This window comes from Phyllopteryx taeniolatus, chromosome 9, assembly GCF_024500385.1.
Source record: "Phyllopteryx taeniolatus isolate TA_2022b chromosome 9, UOR_Ptae_1.2, whole genome shotgun sequence".
NCBI classification, from domain to species: domain Eukaryota; kingdom Metazoa; phylum Chordata; class Actinopteri; order Syngnathiformes; family Syngnathidae; genus Phyllopteryx; species Phyllopteryx taeniolatus.
The window spans coordinates 29,154,266-29,173,979 of record NC_084510.1 but is presented as its reverse complement, the minus strand read 5'-3'; the positions used below and the strand labels follow the sequence as shown (position 1 = coordinate 29,173,979).

General features: G+C 43.5%; 1 long non-coding RNA gene across 1 annotated transcript in view; it reads left to right on the top strand.

Moving 5' to 3' along the window:
• The first annotated feature begins 5,629 nt into the window (after window positions 1-5,629).
• Window positions 5,630-19,714, top strand: part of LOC133484233 (uncharacterized) — an 82,625-nt gene continuing 68,540 nt past the window's right edge. The window contains exon 1 of the long non-coding RNA XR_009790327.1: window positions 5,630-5,819. This is a non-coding gene — a long non-coding RNA (uncharacterized LOC133484233). The remainder of the gene's footprint in view (window positions 5,820-19,714) is intronic.

The window sequence follows — 19,714 nt, the reverse complement described above, 5'->3', positions numbered from 1 at the left end:
GTGTTGCAGTACTCAGTGCGACTGGAGACAAACGCGTGCATTAGCTCCTCTTTCTCTCTTCTCAAGAGAAAAAAAAATGAATGTTGATGGTTTTATGGGTGAATCAGATCGATTGATGGATGACTGACAGATGAATGGGTTCGTAGATGTATTTGTGTACACGATAGATGAAAGAGGATGGATGAAGGCCTCTAATGAGTGAATGGATGAATGGCTGTTAAAGATATTAGTTGGACACGATGGATTGATCGGCTTGGTCGACAAACTGATGCCATGATGAGCTGACATATTGGAAATACTGGTGAAGAGCTCGTGTGTATGGATGGATGGTTGATGGTTGGTGGAGGTTAAAGATGAACTGATGGTTTGGAGAAATCATCTTCATCAATGGATCGATGGATGAAATGGATGGATTGGTGCTGGAAATAATGCTGGATATGTGGGTTGATGATGGACATATTGGCGGATGAGATGGATGGCTTATGGACAAGAAGGGCAGCTTGGTGGATACATTGAAGGACTGACTGGACTGGTTGCATTGGCGATGGACGCATTAGAGAAGGACATGTTGGTCGACAAGTTGGATGGATAGATTGGCGGACAAGAAGTTGGGTGGATGGATGGATCAGTGATTGATTTGATTAGTTAGTAATAGAGATGTTTGTGGAAAAGATGGACTGAGAGACAAGAAAAGATCGGTGCAAGGATTGATGAATCGACAGGTGATGGATACACTGGTGGACAAAATGGTGGTATGAAAGGGCAAATGGATTGGTGTTGATTCCAGGAGTATTTGTACTTGCGTACCATAATCCCGCAATGTAATACTGTCCCTTCATTATATTATACCAACAGCCTTCGAATGAGATCTCCTAGTGGTGCTGAAATGCATTCATGTAGTCTAGTGTTACATTACATTTGCAAACTTTGACCAAATCCAATGAGGGAACTTTTGCTTCATATCTCACATTTGTGTTATTCCATTTTTTTCCCCCCAACGGCTTCACAATCTCCTCTGATCTCCTCTTACTAGGGGACCAGACATAGTTTTCGATCCAGGATGTTGTAATGAATGAATAGATGTGCGGTGGCAGGGAGTCTGCGCGTAGTTTCAACTGACAGCTCGTCTTTGAAGGAGATCGCAAGCGCCTTGAAAGAAGACTCCATCACATCAGCGGAGATTATCAAGTCGCGGCGCTTTGCCTTCCCTGCTGGGGGACTGTGATCCTGCTCCAGGCTACGGGACTCACGCTGATTATCAGAAACTTTTTTTTTTTTTTTGCCGTGTGCAGAACCATGATGAACACGCTGATACGGCGAGACTGAAAATACTTCAAAAGCAAAAAAGACTACAAAAAGACACAGGGACCGTTTTTCTTGGCTGATTGGTTTTGTTGATGAATGACTGCTGACCTCACCTGAAAGCAGGTTTTTCCTAACTTTTCAAGCTACTCAACATCCCAAAAGTGCTGAAAAGATCTCCCCTCCTCTACTGCAGTCATGCTACTAACACGATCAAAACGTGACAAAATAATTGGAAAAGGCAACCATGCCAGTTTTCTTCCGCCATCTTTCCATTGTGCCTCGCATCCCATTTTTCATGGCGAATGGTCAAAATGTTCTTAACACTTTGACGTAAGGCTCCGCCAACATCAAATGGTAAATTAAGCGTTGCACATCTGTCAAGGATAGCTGCTTCCGATTGGAGCTCATTTGAGCCAATTCATTATCATAGGTTCTTCGAATCAGAAATCTTCGAATTAAAAATGATCGCGGAAAAAGTAAAGCGCTCTGATTACTTTCCATATGTGCCGTACATTGACCTGACGTGTCTAGCTTTGGACCGTGGACCACTTGAACAGCTGGCCACAGCAGTTTAAAGGTAAATTTAAGTTGTCGCCAGTCGAGGGAGCAAATAAAAACCCAACAATTCACGTCCTTTATTGTATTATCAAGTGTTTGATGTTGAATCTTGTAACGCAACCATTTTGCGTTTATATTGTACCTGCTAGTGCTGTAGAAGTACAACATATGCTTACAGAGACTTCACCAAGTATGAACATTTAATAAAATACAGATATGTTAATAAAGACCATCACTTATGAACAGCGGCATATTAAGAGGAGTTCGAGATTGCGTAGTATCACGGTGAAAGGATAACACTTCTGAAACAGATTTTTCAGAATTACAGCCTGACGTTTCTTTGAAATCTCTTTCTATCTAAGTGAGTACTTTTCTGTGGAAAGGGCTTTCAATACATTTTGTGAATGTGGCTTGAATGTCATGTATTGACTTGATGATGTTCAAGCAATTCACTGTTATCGCAGCAAACTGAACCTTGCTATGCGAGGGAAAGAAATTGGCATTTTGAAGTCTCATCAGTAACTTATATTGTTCATGTTATTGATTGCGAGATTATCTTTGGGAACCATTTTCCATGTTGTCAGGCTGTAAACGAGCAGCTGTCCGTGGCACCGCTTCCGAATCAGCTCGGTGTTGCCGGCAGTTAAGCGGTGTCGCTGATTTAAGGTTTGAGGTTAAAGCACGGCTGTTTGCAAATGAGATGTCCTTGTTGCTGATTTAAGATCATTTTTGTTTGTTTTTTTTTGTTTTTTTTATGGTCTATACTCGCTGGGACTGGTTGTGCTAAGTGTTTTCGGGCAAGCGGCCACAAAAATTGCCGCCGTCGTTATGTCGCAATTACAAAATGTCCTCGCCACTCTGTGTGATATGCACTCATGTCATGTTGATTTAGGCTAGAATATTCTCTTCTGTTTGTGCTCTTTTTTTCTAAAATGCTCTACAATGCCACAAGTTGGCGCCAAAGGCCTGTTTAAAATAGGAACGTAAATGGTGCAAGGAAATATGTTGAAGTGATACATCTCATCTTTGAAATCAGATGTCAAGGATAACATGTGCCCGTGTGTTCAACTTAAAGTAAAAAGGAGTTTGGTAAATTAATTCAAATACTTTGGCAATATTTCCACATTTATTACATATGACAATTTGAAAGTTTAGTACAGATTTTAGCTAGAATCAAGGAAGTTGACACAATTCATTTGCATTCGCGGGCCACGTAAAATCATGTGACGGGCTGGCTCTGGCCCCTGGGCCTTGAGTTTGACATCATGCGATAAAGGCTTTAACACCAGCCGGGGGTGTTAAAATAATTTCTAAGCTGTCCATGAAAAGATGGAGAAGCTGCTCAACAGATAATAAATTCTTTTCAGTGAAAAGTTATTAAGCAATTAGGGGAAACAGTTTATTTCTTTTGTATTTTATGATCTCATTAATGTTTTTGTACAGTACAAAAATGTACATTGCTGGTTTCATTAAAGATTACGTTACATTTCCAAAAAGATTTTTAAAATGGTATTTCCATTGGCGGCACGGTTCACGACTGGTTAGCACATCTGCCACACAGTTCTGAGGACCGGGGTTCAAGTCCCGGCCCCGTCTGTGTGGAATTTGCATGTTCTACTTGGGTTTTCTCCGGGTACTCCGGTTTCCTCCCACATCCCAAAAACATGCATGGTCGGTTGACTGAAGACTCTCAATTGCACTTAGGTGTGAATATGTGCACGAATGGTTGTTTGTTTATGTGTGCCCTGCGATTGGCTGGCGACCAATTCAGGGTGTACCCCGCCTCTCGCCTGAAAATAGCTGAGATAGGCTCCGGCACGCTCGCGGTCCGTGCGAGGATAGAGCGGTACAGAAAATGGATGGATGGATGGATGGATGGTATTTCCATTCATTTCAATAAGGAATGTTGATTTGCAAATGCGAGGGATTTGAGTTGAGAGCATGGTCATGTAGCAGTCACCTCATAAGTCAAGGTAACACTGTACTTGGTTGTGTACTTGCTAGGTGAACAGGTGCACCCAAAGACCCACATACGGTATGTGAATACATTAGAAGCCAATAAAAAGTCAATTCGTCGTAACAGTCCTCCACTTTAAAATTTCTACTACGGCATCACTTTTTTTTTTTTTTTTTTTTTTTTTTTTTTTTTTTGCAGCCTTCAACCCTCTGACTGAATCTTCGGAGAGATTGGCGCTGCTTGTGATGGCGCGGCACAAACTACGCTGCCTTTTGTGTCGCTCTCAACTTCTGACACGTTTTCACCTGTGCGCGCGCACACACCCACACACACGCACACACACACACACGTTGATTAACACTGGATCCACTTCATAGCAACAGGAGCTCTCGACACACTTCACCTTCTCCCACACTTGAAAAAAAAAAAAAAAAAAAAAAGCAACCATGTGGTCCACACAGTCCGGTGTGCTCATGGACGTGTTAGCGAACCGCCACCGTTGTGTTGCCGCGCACTCGTTCGAGTTTCTTTAATGAAAAATAAAAATGACAACAATTGTCACGTTCCCTTTTTAAAAAAAATCGAATCAAACTCAAGTGATGACACACAAAATGATGCATTGTAAATTGCGTCCGACGATCTCGTCCAGCCGAGAAATTGTAGTAACGCACAATACGAATAAATAAATGAATACACTAGACCTCTAATGATAATATAACCACCACACCGGAACTAAATCTACTGATTTCACTCACGAGGCCACACCCCTTAAAGGCACAAACCCAACACATGGATACGACAGAATATTAGTTATAATTTACACGAACGTTTACCCTTGTTTTTTTTTTTTTTTTTTTCTTTTGGAGAGCTGTCGATTTTCGTCATTTTAATAATTTTTTATTTTTTTTTTGCTAACTAGAGGTCCGAATAAAAAAAAAAGAAAGAAAGAAAGTTTACGCGAGGCTGCTAGTTGTACCGACAGCGATGCTGTGGTTTGTGACTCACTCTCCGGCCACGCCTTCTGTCTCTACAGCCTCTGATAGGCTGTTCCTGTCACGGCGGGACAAGTTTTAACGAACCAATTCAAATTAAATTAAAGGAATAACGTAATGATTTTCCAAAAGTACATTTTAATTATATTCTTCTGTCAGGTCATACAGACAGGTTTCACATAGTTATTTATTTATGTATGTATTTATTTATTGATTTAAACTGCAAATGCCACCTTAGTGATTGACACTTCACACGTGCGATGGTAATAATAATAAGTAATAATAATAATAATCTCGGCGGCACGGTGGCCGACTGGTTAGAGCGTCAGCCTCACAGTTCTGAGGTGCGGGGTTCAATCCCCGTCCCCGCCTGTGTGAAGTTTGCATGTTCTCCCCGTGCCTGCGTGGGTTTTCTCCGGGCACTCCGGTTTCCTCCCACATCCCAAAAACATGCATTAATTGGAGACTCTAAATTGCCCGTAGGCATGACTGTGAGTGCGAATGGTTGTTTGTTTCTATGTGCCCTGCGATTGGCTGGCAACCAGTTCAGGGTGTACCCCGCCTCCTGCCCGATGACAGCTGGGATAGGCTCCAGCACGCCCGCGACCCTAGTGAGGAGAAGCGGCTCAGATAATGGATGGATGGATGGATAATAATCTCTCTACTCTCTCTCTCTCTCTCCCTCTCGCTCTACTCTCTCTCTCTCTCTCTCTCTCTCTCTCTACTCTCTCTCTCTCTCTCTCCCCCCGTCTTTTGTACCTTCCCTCCATCACCACCAGGGGCTTTTCTGTATAATCTCGCTGCGCCGAGAGTGGCTTGCCTCGTCCTGCGCCAGACGCGCGGCGTGGATGCAAAGCCAGGAGGGAGGGACGCACGCGGGGGTCTCTCAAGTCCGACCAGTAGCAGCAGCAGCAGCAGCAGCACCACACGGGATTTCCTACACATTTAAAACCTCCTCGCAGAAGAGAGGCACACCGCATCGTCTCTCTTTCGAGTCGGGCGCAAAGGTAAGCAAGCACTTTGGCGTGCGTGTGTGCGTAAGGACGATTTGGTGCGCGGGCGGAACATGTTTGTAACTTGTTGCCACTTGGGCTTAACTGCAGCTTGTGTGCGTTTAGATGAAGTGAGACTACAGTGCAAAGGATGTGAAATCTATGCACGGCTACACAACTCTTGCACATGCACTGACATGCCGCACAGAGCTTCTCTTCTATTTCCCTCGCACACAGACACAGCGTGTGCTTTGAGTGTGTGTTGCTGCCACTTGATGCGCCAAACAGGATGCGTTTTGCTCGGGCAACTTGGACGCGTGCCACCCAGCGCTTCCTCCATCCTACTCCAGCGGCCAAAAGCCGCGCAACAAATGGCGACAAGCTGGAAAAGTGCGCGCATTAGCGTGCAACTGGCTGCTCTTTCATTAAACATCGCCCTTGCGGAAAATGAACAGGAAAGCAAAGCTGTCACGTTGCTGCGCTGCATGCTGCGCACACATTTGCAGCCGTAATTAGTCACGTGTTGCCATTTAATGTGCATTTAATGTCATGTTTGATTAGGAAAGGGCGGGGGGGAGTATTTTGGCAGCAATCGTGACTGGCTCTCTTTGGATTTTACTCATCCTACATGGAGTTGCTTCCGTTGATTGTATTCATCTGTGTGCTGGATGACATTTACTGTATACGGTGCACTCCTTCCCAATCTGCTTCATATTGATGGTTATGACTTGTGACCTTGGCAGAGGTTACAAATGTTCAACTACTCCTCTGGGGTGTACGCACTCTTGACCGGGTCATGTGCACTTTGTGTGTGTGCTCTCTACTTAAACGGAGCTAAGTGCAATTCAGGGGGAAAAAAAGTGAGAGAAATGTCCCCACATGAAGTCGATCGATGGCTGTAAGTCTCCAATTATGTGTGGGAATCCGTCAAAGGGGGCTGGATCTCGGTGGCCTTTTGTTGAACCTTTGTTTTGGGGGACAAATTGATTGCTCAATTGCCTCCAAAAAAAGTAAAAAAAAAAAAAAAAAAAGCATTTGTAACATTAACCCCAACCACCATAAAATGATGTTGTTTTTTTAAAAATATTATGTCATTTTTAACACAGTATATCCATGTTAGTGGCTGCTGTCCCTTGTGCAATTATGCTCATATGAATAGAAAAAGTCCAGTTAAGAGCCTACAGTGCTTATATTTTCGATTTACTATTTCCTACTATATACAGAAGGTCACGTCACCAGGGACACGGGTGTACATGCATGTAAAGTTGTAAAGATTCCTTTAGCTTGAACGCATTGTTGCCACAATGTTTATGATCCAATACTGACTTTGCGGTCTTATTGATGTGGCTTTTTTCTGACATTCTCGTCTGTCTGCATGAAAGGATAGATAGTGCGACGTTTCCGCTCACAGAGAGAAATGCACTTACTAACCCTGCCAAGGTCACAAGTCATAACCGTCAATGTGAAGCAGATTGGAATGAGTGCAGCATATACAGTAAATGTCATCCAGCACACAGATGAATACAATCAAGTCTTGCTTTACTGGACTGATGGTTTAAGGAATGTGTACATTATAAGAGGGCCATGTGGCAGTAACTCAGATGGCAGAAATGGTCATTGTGATTTATGTTGCAAAAATTTATTATTATTATTTTTTTTAAAAAAAGCACTTCTGAAAGCCAGGCAGTTTTCACACTTGCCCACAAATCACAGACACACGCAGGCAGGAGGAATCTCACTTTCCTATAGCTCTTATGATAGCGTTAAGCTACGAGTCCACAGGTTTAACTCAATGTACTTTGCGAGCCTGCACACAACAAGGCGACAGTTTTATGTCCTCGCCGGTAATACAAGCAGACGCGACTCTCCTCAGAGAGAACGAGAGGAAGGGAGGGAGGGGGGCGGAAAATCATTTAAAGCGGACCACAGTTGTGAAGACATTGATTACCGTTTACCGAGCTGCAACATCAATGCTGTGTTAAAGGAGAGGTGGGGGCCGAGGGGCGGGGGTAGTAGAAGGAGAGGCAGCGAGGAGGCCACTGAGAGACGACGGTGGCGTGGCAGTAAAGATGACTGATACAGAGGTAAACCAGGTGGGACTCTTGCAAGCCCCCCACCCATCCGTCCCACCCACCTGATTAAGCCCGCTAATTGATCTGGCGGACTGGCGGGTGGCCAGTTCACGCTGGAGGGAGCTTCGAGTACTGGCGTGTGCTCTTCAGAGGGCTTGTTGGCGGTCAGGGACGGTCAGCCCTCAGTCACTTCATTATCCCCCCACCCCCCAATGCCCCCCTCAGGACACCTACTGCGTCAGCCCTATTAACTCTCCAGCCCTGGGATGGAATCACTCGCAAGGGGAGAGATGGACAGCCCGGGGCTGCCGGCGGGCGCCATGGTCGGTCCTCCTCCATTGATTACAAGAGTCAAGCAGCAGGAGCCTCTTTGACGCTCCCTGTAACAGCTGCCGTATTCGCCATTTGGTATGAACGGAGCCGAATGGAAGAATGAAGTCCATCCATCCATTTTTCTAAAGCGCTTAGGTGAGCTGGAGACTTTGCCAGCTGACTTTGGGGGGGTGAGAGGGGGGCTACGTGCCGGACCGGTCGCTATAGTCAATCAAAGGACATTCACACCTGTATGGTATGGGATGCTTTTTAATTGAACGGTTTATTTAACCAAAATAGCATGAAAACGTGAGGAACAAAAATTATGACAGCTAATGGAAAGTGACGAAGACAAAAGGTTGACACGAATGGAGATGTTATTATTATTGTACAAAACAACACTTGGGAAAATGTTGCTACAGTTTGTCATGTACACGTGTGCATAATAACTGATCACAGAGATTGTATTTTAAGGCACAAAATTTGAAGTCACAGTGAGGAATTATTACCATTCCATTTTCTACATCAGCATAATAATTCTCAAAATGAACCTTATTCTCCACCAGCATAAGGTCTTGTGCCCCCCCATACACACTTTTCAAATTCATCCTGCGGGCCAGATTGTACCCTCTAACTGGCCGCTTTTGGCCCACGGGCCGTACGTCTGAGTTAAATAGTGAAAATAGCAAGTAGCGTGGCAAAAGTAGAGGTGATTCAGAAGCTTCAAACGGGTTAATTTCGAGGCCCTCGTGTTTGCACAATGCTCAGGGAGATGTGCATGTAAAGAATAACAATTTCCCACCATATGCCTCGTAGTCATCGCTGACGTTGCAATCTGGCTTTGATATAACCATAATGACATAATAATACATTAGCATTTTCAAAGCAGCTTTAAAGCTTTCCACTTGAGTGTGATGCATTTGAAGTTCCGCCCCGGTGGACAATCGTAAAGCGCGTGAGTGACACTGTCGTGTAATTCCGACGATGCCGACAACGACGAAAAGAACAACAAGACGCGCTAGCGACAAGAATGAGACAGATGCCGAGTCCATCTGTCCCGTGTCTGATGCCGCGGATTCTCTTGCTAAGCGCTCGCTCGTGTCAGGCTTCCGCCCTCGCCGCAGAGGTCGCAGTACACGCAATCGGAGCGAGCGCTTTGAGCCATCAATTAAATCATCCAAGGGCCATTTCATTCAAGAGAGTACTTCGTGAGCGGCTCTCTGATTTCTTATTATATCCCTTTTTACAATGTTTCGCATTCATTCCTCGGTAGGTGCTGGCTTCATTTTAAATGTTCAATCATACAGGAAAAGCAGTTGTATGTTTTGCATTTTGTTCCCTTGCTGCTGTGTTTGCCAACTTTTATCGAGCCAACGTGCATATTTTACATGAGGAAAATCTCATAAATTACTGTAATATCCATCCATCCATTTTCTGAGCCGCTTCTCCTCACTAGGGTCGCGGGCGTGCTGGAGCCTATCCCAGCTGTCATCGGGCAGGAGGCGGGGTACACCCTGAACTGGTTGCCAGCCAATCGCAGGGCACATAGGAACAAACAACCATTCGCACTCACATTCATGCCTACGGGCAATTTAGAGTCTCCAATTCATGCATGTTTTTGGGATGTGGGAGGAAACCGGAGTACCCGGAGAAAACCCACGCAGGCACGGGGAGAACATGCAAACTCCACACAGGCGGGGCCGGGGATTGAACCCGGGTCCTCAGAACTGTGAGGCTGACGCTCTAACCAGTCGGCCACCGTGCCTTACTGTAATATATCCTGGTAAAATGAATTGAAACACAAATGTAGTTGTTGGGCATAAATCAGAACCTGTTGAGAGAGGTGGGTGTTTCTGGACGATAGTGGCCCTGCATCTGGCACATGTACACGTTGACCCCAATTGGTGCTCAAGCACCAAATTTTTTGCCCTGGATGAAAAAAAGTGCCCTTTTTTTTCTTAATTTGTCAATATTTTTTTTTTTATGTCATCAATTCTGCCCGAAGTGTCTTAAAATTTGAGGGAGATTTTTTTCGAGTCCTTGGGAGAATTGTAGGTATGCCTCCACCTTCATTTATTTGGGGTTAATCAGAGGTACTTTAAATGCTGGCAGCTGTGTGCTGACTCCCATTTAACATGAGTTGAAATGTGATTGCTTAATACTGAACACAGTCTCAGTTGTTTATTTTTACTTACCCCCTCGCTATTTTTTTGTTTTTTTTACAGGTTATAGGTTAACTAATAGTGGGAAAAGTTTTAAAATAATTTACCTTGGTCTCATTTTTGTATATCACAAAAAACTGCCATTTGAACACGGGTGTGTAGAAAAACAAAGCAAATTTATTTATATAGCACATTTCATACCCAAGGTAACTCAATGTGCTTTACATGATTAAAAGCATTTAAAAACAAAGAAAAAATATGTTTTATATCCACTGCACCTCCTTCGGTATTAGTTGTATTATTGACTGTATTAATTGCATTAAATAAATGATTTTTTTTTTTTTATTGTATGAACAATTTTTAAAACGTTTTTTGGCTTGAGCACCTGCCTTCTAAAATGTCTGTGCACGTGCCTGCTCTGGATGCAAATTCTTTTTTTAGACAGTAGTCCGGCTGGCAGACTCTAGCTGTCACTTGAAAGTGGATCTGGATCTTCACCGAGCCTAGCTCATCACATCATGGGCGGAAAAACTCAAGAAGACGGTTGTGATGAAATTAGCAACAGTTTTGTGACAAGACGAGCTGTCGGAGTTCAGTGGGTCCAGTGCATCCTTATAGGGAGACGGTCTGGATGATATTTTAATGATTTTAATAATGTATACTAGCGGCTTTTGAAGAAATACTCAGCCGAGCATAACTTTGAGCTTATTGATTGCTACTCTAACTCATTTTACGCTCCATTCTCACTTATTTCCTTTGTCTGCCTTTGCGCGAATGTACATTTCCTGGAGGCGGGAACCACTGCAGGAAATGCACGTCTCTCGGGATGAGCTCCCATATTCGGCCTGTGCTGCCTGGTCGGCTGCACGCGGCTCGGTTTTAGACCTTCCTGCACTGGACACGGAAGACCAACTGCTTTGTAAACAGGCACTTGTTCACCCGGACGTCACGGTTCGCAGAGTCTCGTCATCCTCCCATGGGGAGGTCTACCGTAACTCCACCATAACTTCATGTTACAGCACACTGAATCTCTGCATAGTTGCCGTCTCGGAAGGTGTGATGGCTGCCAAGGTGGGGCAGGTCATAACCATTTTTTAAAGCAACAGTTAAACATTTTTTCCTCTTCCTGTGCTCCCCTGCAGATATTCAGTGTAATTTCATATTATGGGAAATTGACTTTTTCATGGCTTTTATACAAATAGTAGGCGCTCTGGACTGCATGCCAACCTGTCAAGTGTAAAATTAAACATAATTTACAAAATAAACATAATCCGCACTGAGTTTTCAGCGAGGATGAGCAAATATCCATCGCCCCTTTCGAGTGACAGCCGGACTACACTGTCTGAATCACTATTATGCAAAAACAGCCACCCTCGTGATGTCAAAGCCAACAGGTAAGCGGAGCTGCAATTTGTTTTCTTTGATGCGCAGATTAGCGTTATTTTACATACAACATTAGCTTCTGATAAGTGACATATTGGTTTGCTTGGTGAAGTTGTCGACGCGGCGTTGTTTTTGGTGACGCATCCATCAGAATCAGAATCAGAATCAGAATCAGAATCATCTTTATTTGCCAAGTATGTCCAAAAAACACAAGGAATTTGTCTCCGGTAGTTGGAGCCGCTCTAGTACAACAGCAGACAGTCAATTGACAGATAATTGGAGAAAAAAAAAAGCAAACTAAATGTTTATCTGATTTGATGGAATAATTGATTTTAAAAATATTAGTGAGTGACAGTCCTCCAGGAATGTTATCAAAACTTTTGGAAAGTGTTTACAATTATGAGAAAAAAAAAATTAAAAATACAAAAAATAGCGCCATCTTAAATTGTACGTTTTGTGTACCAAAAAAATCCACTGACCTGTGTGTTTAATCATTTTCGGACAACGTGCAAAGAACTGCACATTAGTATTTCATTCATGAATAACTAACTCTGTAGCTGATGTCAGTTGCATATCTAACATCGAACTGGTGGTGAGTTGAGGGAAGTGGAGGTGGCACATGCACGGTCAGACGCGAGAAACGCGTAATTCATGTACATGCTAACATGCCAACGCGAGGCAAATTATTTTAATGTGCTGCGATGTGTTTACAGGCTGCAACACACAATTGGCAAGAATAATGAAACACCACACAAGAAGTGTCCTGGCTGCTCTGCTCATATCATAGTACGCTATGTCACTTGTGGTTACCGTGGCGACGACAACATCTGTGACTTCACTATGATCATGAGTTTGAAGCCATTATTTGGCAGCACGGTGTTTGAGTGTTTAGAATGTCTGCCTCACATTTCGGGGTTTGAATCTCGGCTCTGGGTTTCCTCTGTGGAGTTCGCATGTTGTCTGGGTACTTCGGCTTCTTCCCAAATACTTGTATGGTAGGTTAATCAAATGAAATGCTTGTTGGTATGTGCCCTGTGATTAGATGGCGACAAGTTTAGGGTGTACCCTGCCTCTTGCCCAAAAGACAGCTGGCAAAGGCTCCAGCATACCCGCGACCCCCGTGAAGTGTCATGGAAAATGGATAGATGGCCGCCAGCAATAGGTGGAAATTTGCAATTTTAAAGACACCACATTAAAAGATTTTATTGTTGTACCACCTCCCACATGCAGCAAACACATCAAAACGTATTACAACACACTTAAACCTATTGAAACACACTTTAAAGTATTCAAGTATTCAAAGTTGAAATTGATTATAAAACTGACACATAAAACCAAAGAGAATTGAACATTGCATATTTAAACATGGCGGCACGGTGGCCGACTGGTTAGAGCGTCAGCCTCACAGTTCTGAGGTGCGGGGTTCAATCCCCATCCCCGCCTGTGTGGAGTTTGCATGTTCTCCCCGTGCCTGCGTGGGTTTTCTCCGGGCACTCCGGTTTCCTCCCACATCCCAAAAACATGCATTAATTGGAGACTCTAAATTTCCCGTAGGCATGACTGTGAGTGCGAATGGTTGTTTGTTTCTATGTGTCCTGCGATTGGCTGGCAACCAGTTCAGGGTGTACCCCGCCCCCTGCCCGATGACAGCTGGGATAGGCTCCAGCACGCCCGCGACCCTAGTGAGGAGAAGCGGCTCAGAAAATGGATGGATGGATGGATATTTAAACATCCAAGTATTCAACCAAACCATGAAATACCGCTAGCTTAATGCTAACATATAATGGAAAACGACATAGATGGGCTAACATAAGTTAGCATTGATGTTACAGTAATTAGAAACCATCTACAACTGATACGTTAACACACACAAAGCAGCAATACAGCACTCACAGGCATTTTTTTTTCTCTCTGCACTGTGGGAACAACACTCTGTAGCTTAGTTGGGGGCCTTCTCTGCCTCTAATTCCACTTCATCTCTCGCAGTAGACCTCAGTGCTGCCTGGCATGTTGCGGCACAACGTGGCACACAACTCTAAATTCAGACTTGTGTGAATCCTGTAAAAAAACATGAATAAAACGATCACTCAAAAATCACATCAGGTGGGGGAGTACTGCATAGAAAATGGATTAATCGATGAATATTTGACAGTCCAATTTTTCATTCTGTTGCTCTAAGATCGAAGGTAACACAAATTTAGCGTCAGCGTGACTACACAGTCACTGTAAAGGGATTTTTGGTGTGCAAGGAATTGAAATAAAGCGATTAAAGGAAGGTGAGAAGAAGGTGATTATGATATTAGTGGCTTGGCTCTTATCAGATGTTCTGCATGCGTCTCAGGCAGCGAGCAGGCTTTACTTTAATAAGCAAACACTCTGTGCGCCATGCTAGTAAATGTGATCACTGCTTGCCAATGGGCGCTTTAACACCCATGAATATGAGTTTCACTCAATTTGACAGAGAAGCTCGAGATTTTGCTGCCTCTTCCTTGCTGCCTCGTCTCATCTGTGATTATCTACTGGCGGCGCGAGGTGACATTTTGCCGAGTGAAGAGGCTCGTTCATAAAGAGTGTCCCTGAAATGAGATTTATGATGAGGCCTGTCACTGTCACACACTTCGAGATGCGCTCTTGTACGGCCTTAATGGAAAATATCTCGCCGTCTAGTATACGAGTGCGCTCAAATGAGGCTGTAAAAACGCTCTCCGAGTTGACCACATCTCTCTCGGGTGCGCAGCCGCTGTTAGCGCAAAGGGAAAAGTGGTTCGGTCCGTGCTTCCCGCGGAGTGAAGCGATTAGGTCTGTCGTTCATTCTAGCTCTTGACTTTCCAAAGCTTGCCGTTTGGTAGGAGAGTATAAGGAACAAAAGCGGGACAGCTATGTCAAGATTTGCTGCAATTAGTTAACAATGGATGTGTTACAATTTGAAGTGCAACAATAGCCGGCCAGTGTACCTCTGTCCAAGCAGGGGTACGGTACCGAAGAGGTTTACCTGGTTGTTTAATTTCACACTGTGGACAACAACTATTTGTTCAAGCAATTACAAAGTCAATTTCCCATAATATGTCCCCTTTAATATTTGCTTATTTAGTTTTTGGGGGATTGAATGAAGACGTGTAGTTTCAAGGGCCCAATTCCGGTCTCATGGATTTATCGGATTTGTGTGTATATTTTAAGTAAAATAGTAAGCATCAACAAATGGCTCTAAAAATAATACCTTGTACAAAACATGAAGTAGCATTTATTTGGCCTGGGATGACCCTTTTCCCTATTGATTTAGATGAGGATAAGCCCCACATTACTCCACTGGCTGCCCTCGACAATTATTTTGCTGATTTAATTCATTTCATTCCAACTGTGTTCACAGCAGAGTTGCCCATATCGCCAGACATTTTACAGCGTTTTGACTGATCTTTCAAGACATGCAGAATATTGTGCTCTGTAAAAATGTAAGCACAGAACCGACCAAAATAAAGTTTGTTTCGAACAATTTTCATTGTTTAGTAATCAGCAGTAGGACAAGAATTGGTTTTGCCAGAAACACTAGTTTATGACTAAAAGTGAAGAAAAACAGCTTTTTGTGAAAAGAATCATCTCACCCAGAACAGTGACTTTGACGCTAATATTTTGTTTGTGTTTGTGACACCTCAAACTATAAAACAACAAAAACAAGACAGAGAAAGGGCTTTTGATGGGAAAATAATTTATTAAAAGACATACAACTATGAAATGGGCCATGTGCGAGGCTGACTCGCCGCATGGCTCAGTGGCCTTTTTACTTGGTGTTCCTCATTCATTCCATGAAATGCGTCACCTTTTCTCGTTATTGCAACACATACTATGTTTATACCATACATATACATATTCTGTTTGAGTGTGAGGTGTGTAAACTTCACCTTCAAACATCTTGGTATTTCTCCCCCTCATCCCCTCATAAATGATATGATGAGCTGAAATTCATCCTCTAATATTTATCTTCTACTCAGAAGCTGTGCTAATCTCAAATCCAAAGTGATACAATGCTACCATTTGCAGGGCGTTGTTAGTAATTACAGTGGTTTACAAACAGGAATTTCACAGACAAGCTGGGCAAGACCCTCCTCCATGCCTGCCTGTTAAAAAAAATGGAATTGGCGAATATATCCGTCGACGGCAGTAAACGGTTGGATTCTAGTTGACCAGTATAAAGGTCCACCGCAGTGAATGAATTAATGAATGAGTCACTTGAACCCACAATGTCTAAATCTAGCCTTACAGTTCCTGCTGGGACAAAATGCATCAATTAAAATACATGTATTGCATATTTACAGATACAAAATGTGCGTGAGTTGAAGTAAGCAGTTTTGCTTCCTGGCAACGTATCAAAAGGCTTTTGTATTGTTGTTGTGTGTACAGTCTCTCCAGCATGAGACAAGGCACATTGCATGTTTGTCAAAAATTAAGCTTTTGTTTAGGTGCGCCACAATGCAGCCTAGCAACTGACGACAAGTGCTTGGTTCTCTTTATTATTCTCGCTCTCTCTGGCAGTGTTTTTACACTTGAAGTTGATGAACCACTGGGGTAAAATGGCCTTGTATAATAGAGCACTTGGTATCTCAATATAGCCTCCTCGCTTTCTCCAAATCTCAAATGTGAAGGATAACGTTGGTAGTTTCTTTTGCCCAAGAGCAGGAGAACAGAGCGGCAGTGGCGGTTGTGACTTAAAATGAGAGCTTCCACAAGTGTGTCTGCACTAGGATATGGACGCTTCCTCTGACTCTTAACAGACTCGGCGGGAGTTTCGTCAAACAAAAGACGGACAGGAAAATTGTCATCGTAAAAAATGAGCTCCTTATGATTTTGTGACTTTTAATCCAGGTATGGGTTTGTGATATGAACTTGTATAAAAGTGTGCTGGGCTGTACAGACACCAAAAAGTCGACAGTTGCTTGTTTGTTGTGTGTGGTGAATTATACATTCAGCCAGGCCTGGAGCCAGGCCTGGAGGTGGGGCTCGAAGACGAGCGCCTGGTGGCCGGGCCTGCACCCATGGGGCCCGGCCGGGCACAGCACGAAAGGGTAAAGTGGGTCCCTCCTCCCATGGACTCACCACCTGTGGGAGGGGCCACAGGGGTCGGGTGCAGTGCGAACTGGGCAGTGGCCGCAGTCGGGGATCGGATTGCCAAGGTACCCGACTTCGGCCACTACAGAAGCTGGCTCTAGGGACGTGGAATGTCACCTCTCTGGCATTGAAGGAGCCCAAGCTGGTGTGTGAGGTCGAGAAGTTCCGACTAGATATAGTCGGGCTCGCCTCCACACACGGCTTGGGCTCCGGTACCAGTCCTCTCAAGAGGGAGTCCAACCCCTCTTGAGATGGATGATATTCGCCCTGAGTTCCTAAAGGCTCTGGATGTTGTGGGGCTGTCCTGGTTGACACGCCTCTGCAACATTGCGTGGACATCGGGGACAGTGCCTCTGGATTGGCAGACTGGGCTGGTGGTCCCCCTTTTTACCATTACCATCGGATGCCTCTCGGACGCCTCCCTGGTGAGGTGTTCCGGGCACGTCCCACCGAGCTACTGACCTCGGATCAGCGGTAGAAAATGGATGGATGGATGGAACTTTGTAGAAAGACAAAAATAAAAAAGATACAAGGGGAAAATGTCGTAATCTTCCATGAATAACGTAGTTTGAAATCAATTTACGGTCGTAATATTATTTGAAAATAGTTGCAATAGTAAAGAAAACTGTTGTAGCGTTAGGAGAAAAAGTCACAGTTATGAGAAGGCTTTTTATTTTTTTTTTCCTTTTTATTAAAAAATATTGTAACCTTATGAGAATTAAGTACACAAATAAATCCATCCAGCCATCCATTTTCTGAGCCGCTTATCCTCACAACGGTCATATAATAAAATAATGTTACAAAACAAATATTGAGGAAAACTTTTAGAATGAATTGTAAATAGTTGTACTATAAGAGGTTTTCATCGAAAATAGTATTTTTCAAACAAATTTGTCATAATCTCACCAGAATGAGTTAATAAAATCAAGAATAAAATCGTAATGTTCCAAAAAAAAGTGTCGTATCAGGAGAAAAAAAGTTACGAGAAAAACATCTGGAATATTCTTTTAAGTTGAGAAGATAGTCTTGGAAAAGGTTGTACATTTAAAAAAAAAAAAAAAATATTATTATTATTTTTTAACAGTACCAAGTGCATGCAGTTTGAGATACTACCTGAACCTACAAGTGGCAAGTGTGCATCAGTTCTCACCTAAAACGCTTTTGGGGGAAGGAGAGGACAATATCGGGAGTCCGATTGGCTCATCTACGGGACGACGCACCCAACAAGTGTGTTCCTTCCTCTTTTCAATCTCACAAAGACAGCCACTTGATAGGCACCATGAACGCACCACTGCGGGGAAGTGTGTAAAAATGTTTTTCGAAACATAGGAACAGCTCAATATAAGAGGCGAGGAAAAAAACGAATCTCTGTGCTGATCGCATCTTGACACCAGATAGCAAAATAGCTTGAAGCGATACAGCTCATTATCTCGCAGCTCACCCCAGGACATGGAATTGCCCAGCATGACCTTATTTCCATGAGTGTACAAGTAAAAACCAAAGAAAAAGCATCATTTTGTTTTTCTAAAATTGGTTCTAAATTTGACATTTATCTAATTGTTGATCAAAATCAATCCATATACTGTAACTATTTTCTGTCGCGCTTGTGCACATTACTGTAGGGTCGTCGGTAGAGATGTCCGATACCACTTTTTTTTCCAGACCGATAGCAGTTGGCGGATTCACTCGCAGGTATTTTTGAGTACAAAGAAACGCGTTTCTTTCTGATGCACGTTGATCGTCAAACTGCACGTTGATCGCCGGGTGACGCCAACTACTGGAGGACTTACTCAATGTCCGATTTGTTTGCCTTTAAGTATCCGTGGCTGGTATCGGCAGCCTTTACGATTACCAGATGCCTTGAAAAAAGGCCCCTGACATACAGCATAGACCAACAACCACCCACGCAAGAAAAATTTGAATTGACTTATTTTGAACATGTACATCTGTTGCATATGATTAAAATGTGGTAAACTAACATTATTATTCTATTCTATTACTTTTGAGGATAAGAGCGACGTCATTTCACTACATTTTAATTATGTGCAACCGATGTAAATGATCAAATCAAGTATTTTTTTCCATCCATTCATCTTCTCGAGTGGTTGTCCTCATTCAGGTCGTGAGTGAGCCGGACCCTAACCCAGCTGGCTCTTGGCGAGCGTGCACGGGGGGGGGAAATAATAATAAAAAAAGAAAAAGCAAACAGCATCATCACTGGTGTTTTTATTTGTTTACACATGGCTCATTTTGTTGCATTATCTTCCTGTAAAAATGTATGATATGAGCTTGCCACACCAGTTTTTAACGGGCCACGGCTGCGCATGCACATTTGAGTAATCCGGGACATGCTAGGATTTATACTGATAATACATATCTTTACTAAGATTAAACTTCTTTCTATGCATGTGTGTGTTAGTACAATTACAGGCCTGGATCGCTCCCTCTCTATTTCCTCGTTGTTTCTGTAGTTTAAGGGGCTTTGTAAGATAATACCCGGGAGACGTAACAGTACGCGTGAGCCGGGGGGGGGGGGATTGCGAGGCCGTCCCGGTTGGCGCTGGTTGCAAAAGCAGTGAAACCGGCAGATTTGTCTGCATGTGATATTAATCACAGGCGGGTGGGGCCTCTTCGATTTATCGTCTCATCGCTTTCATTTTTTTGGGGACCAGAGCACCAGACAGTGCCAAGGCCAATTTAAGTAATCGACACGGATATGGGTAGTCATGTCTATCGTGACGGGACTTATAAATAAGTCTCAAGGACCCATGTCCCAGTTTCAATAGGACGTTAGACAATATGGCTTGAAGCAGCCATTTTGGCTGAATTTCATGTTGACAAACTCCTAAAAGCCCTATTGAGCCCCATTTTTGATTCTGGG